Here is a 4,473-nt window from a genome sequence, read left to right as displayed (position 1 = left end):
CACACACACACACACACACACACACACACACACACACACACACACACACACACGGGCTGAGTCACTGTAGACTGCTTAATCCTGAAAGGACCCCTTGTGCCTTCAGCCCACTTGACCATGAAAAGCTACGTTCATCATGTAGCCCATAGGACAGTCATACCTGCTATCAGTGTGCTTTGAAATCATACAGCAAAGCAATGTTCACTGAGGAGGAGTGTGTGTCGGGCGAGGGGGGGGACTGGTTTAATTAAATAAGTGCTACATTTTTCCATCAGAGTGAAAACCAAAGAGTTGCCCACCACATCCAGCCAGGAGATCACCAGCCATTGATCCTCAAAATCTACCTTGAGCGAAAAAGCAAATACCTGATCCAGATGTGGGACTGAAGGAGGGTCAGAGGACACCCATAGTGTCTGCAGAAGCTCCCTCTGGAGCCTGTCACCTCCAGAGCCAAAGGGCACTTTAGCAGACTGAAGAGAAAGGGGCACAGTGATTTGCCAAGCCAAAAGTTGAAGACTACAGGACTTCAAGATGACCACAGCAACACATGCACTCAAAGGTGGGGTACTCCTGAGAACAGGGCCCTTTAACCCAATCTCACGCCCAGGAGGCCATCTCTCACTGGAGAAATCCTCACCTGATGGGGGCATGTGCCCCTAGTCTTCTGACTCTGTCTCCCTCTGTGTGTCTCTTTGTCTCTGTCCTTCTCTGTCTCTCTATCTCTGAGTGTGTCTTGCTCTCTCTCTCTGTCTCTCTATGTCTCTCTCTCTCTCTCATACACAACACAAACACACACACATAACCCCCCACACATACACACACCACACATACACACACCTAACCAATACTTGCCAGCAGTTAGGAATGACTTACTATGTGTTAATCTGAATACCAAAAGCTTTTACCTGGTCTTCATAACTACTCCCATCACACCTTATGTTGAACATGGGGTAGTCAATCGTCATAAAATGTCCCGTCTGGCTCAAAGGGTGGACAGCCCTGAGTGGGCATACCTGGAATTCTGATTCCTGACCTGGTTTCTCAGCATTAGGCCAGAGTCCCTTCTCTCAACATTCGTTTTGGCTTTCTTTTCATGACAACTAGATGGACACCTCTGACTGTGACAGTCAGTAGAAATAGTTAAGCCCCTATGAAATTCACTTGGGAAATTCACAGGCAAATCAGATCTGAACGTGGCACAGACTATCCATAACGAAACAGAAGGAGACCTGAGTTCCCCATTCCACACTTCCGGCAGCCTGCTGCAGAGCTGGGCACTCACCTGGGAGAAATAAGTCAAAAAAATCTGAGGGAAGCAGGGTGTGGTGGCTCACACCTGCAATCTCAGCATTGAAGAAGGAACCAAGAGGATCTTGAGTTCAAGGCCATTTGGGGCTACACAGTGAGAAAATCTCTCAATGGGGGAAGAAACATAAGTGAAGAGACCAGGACACAAATACAGTCAAACCTTGTAAGCTTCAGATTCTTGTGAAAGTCAGAAATCATTTCAAAGATTTAAGAAGGCCTGAATGGATCACATACGTATTGAGAGTTCAGAGCTGAGCAGAGACGTGGTTTCATGCTAAATTCTCATGCTGAAAAAGCAGAATAGTGTAAAGGAAAGTTAATTAAGTCCCATCTTAGAAGACTGCTCCTGGGTGGGAGGAAATGAGCTTAGGGTGAGAAGCAAAGCTGGGCAGAATGGGGCTGCTACTTTTGTTAGTCCTTTTTTTCCCATTCTCTGCCTTGGTGGTAAGATCAGAGACTAAGGATACAAGGAAGGTATTCAAGGCTCCTGGGAACCTGCAAGTTGCTCCCTCTCCAGGTTGGAACTGACTGCCAACCACAAGCAAGCTGGAAGCAAGAAGATGGGAATGCAGGCTCATCCCAACACCATCGGGAGTCTTTCCTCTCTTTTGCTATTTTTCTCTCTGCTTTGACTTCTCTTTGTAGGATAAAAAGAGGGGGAAGGGGGCTATTACAAATTGTTAATGACATTGCCAATTTAATAAAACACCATAAAGAAGAGTCCATCTCTTTCTGTGTTCTTACTGTGGCTCCTGTTTCTCCATGCCTGGAAGAATAGCTCATGTCTGTGACCTAGCCACCTCCCTGATAAGCTCCCAAGTTGCCATCCTTTGCAATGTGTGCTTTTGAACAAGCTCCCTCCAAGTACAGAAGAATCAATGCCACCACTATCTTCAAGTACCAGAACACTTAAAAGATGTTGAGCAAAAATTATGCCCTTACAGTTGCTATCAGAGATCCTGCTCTACATAATTGTCTATTCCTATTCTCATCCCAATAAAGCTCCCGGCTTCAAAGCCACACATTTTTATTAAGCAACTCTTATACAATCTTGATGGTTGCGCTCTACTCTACAGGATGGTGGGTCTTCAATGCTCAAAGTGGGTTTCTCCAAATTCCAAATGGGTTAGACACTTTCTATGGACGCTAACATACCCAACTTTTCCAGCCCCATAAAAGGCCTGGAGGAAGTGAGAGGTGAGATCCAAATGGTCCCAACCTCAACCCATCCCATGCCACCTTCCTGCACATAATGGCTGGATCCTCTCAACACTTATGTTTTCCATTCAGGTTTGGCAGGATCTGGATGAGAAGAAAGAAAATGAGGAGCATGAAGCTAGGGCAGCCCAGCATACACGTGTAAATGTCAGGTTGTATGAGAGAGTTATAATTAAAATCCAAGATGACAGATAACGATAAAATCAGATTGGTTCCTTTCCACATGGAAGGAAAACATAATGTTGTCATCCAACCCAGGCTTTTTTGTAAATTGAAATTACAGTTTTATTTGGAGCTATTTTTAAAGGTCCATTAATTAAAAATTGGAAGCCAAGCCAGTGCAAGAAATTCCATAAATGGTGTCAAATTTGATGATTACGAGGGGTAATAAGCATGAGATAATGTCATCCAAATATCAAATATTCTAAATCTATGTTTGTTTGTTTTTTTGTTGAAAATAAACAAATTCGGGGACAAAAAATAAGAAAAGATATGTGCAAAATGTAATGATAATGGTTGACTTCTAAACAGCCAAGGAAATTATAGTCATCATGTGTGGGGAAAGAACAAACACCTCTTAATTGCATTTCATTATAACGTACCTTTCTTCGCTCAGTTGTATATATTAATTATAAAAATCGTGGTGCAGAATGGAGTTTCTACAATAGTTTCCCCCTTCCTCCCTTAATTCTGTCTGTAGCAGGATGGAAGAACAATATCATCTGTCATCTGTAGAAAGAGCTTTCAAAGACAAAATCATAAAAAGAATGAAAGGCTATTATACAAAAAAAAAGAAGAAAAAATGCTTTGATTTCAAAGATTTTCTACTTATTAATGTTTAAGGTTTTCCATTCTTGGAGCAACGCATCTTCTCATACTGGGGTGTGTGTGTGTGTGTGTGTGTGTGTGTGTGTGTGTGTGTGTGTATGTGTGTGTGTGTTTTCAGGTTACACCAGTTTCTAATAACTGGATCCCATGGCACCATGTGCACTGTGTAGATAATTGTTAATGGCAGGGGCCACAGAGGAGAAAAAATATGCCATGCAGACTTGAAGACTTTCCTGAGATGAGCAAAATAAAAAGCATTAGGCTGGATGTGAAGCCTGACACTTTGATAAGGATAGCAGATCTATCTGTAGATAATGGACTTGAAGCACAAGAAAGGCCAAGCAGAGGTAGGGATGCCAACATCTGCTGGTGAAACCAGAGTAGCCTGAAGCATGTACTTCATAAGAAACTTAAGAAACAGGTGAGGTCCATGTGTTTGACAGGATTTAAGATGTGGTTAGAGAGAGAGCTGGGATTATAATCCTGGCTTTTCAGAGATATAGATGAATAATTACAATTTTCTGAGCAGAGCTCCACAAGGGTCTGCCTCTGTAGCTGAACTCTCAAATAACTGTGATGTAGCTAGCCTTGGCACCTGCTGCTCAGTGTGTGGTCTAAGTAGCAACAGTCCCTGGGGATTGTTGGAAATGCAGACATCCCTTCTGCCCCCCCCCACACATACTCCATACACACCTGTGGAATCAGAATAGACACCAAGACCCCGGTGTGACACACAGGTACTTTGATACATACAATAGTCTCATTTAGGGAGTGAGATAATGATGACCCACATATCTGGACTCTGCAGAGCCCCTGTTCAGAGTCCCTTCCACGTGGGTGGGTCACTGAGACTGCATAATGCAAGCTAACCTTGAACTTCTTGCCTCAGTCTCCCAAGTGCAGTGATAACTGAGGACAGCCATGCTCAGTTTGGTGCCATCATTAATTGCCGTAGGGAGAAAGATGGTACTGGCATCTTGAGGACAAAAAAATGCTGCTAAACTCTCACACCATATTACACCGTCTGGGACCTCAAAAAGAGGGTTATCAGCCCCTTCAAGGTGCACAGTCCCATTTAGACCAGTCTAAAAACAAGGACATGGTCTTGAGCTTGCATGG

This window comes from Psammomys obesus, unplaced genomic scaffold, assembly GCF_907164565.1.
Source record: "Psammomys obesus unplaced genomic scaffold, mPsaObe1.curated_primary_1811, whole genome shotgun sequence".
Taxonomy (NCBI): domain Eukaryota; kingdom Metazoa; phylum Chordata; class Mammalia; order Rodentia; family Muridae; genus Psammomys; species Psammomys obesus.
This window is presented reverse-complemented; position numbering follows the sequence as displayed.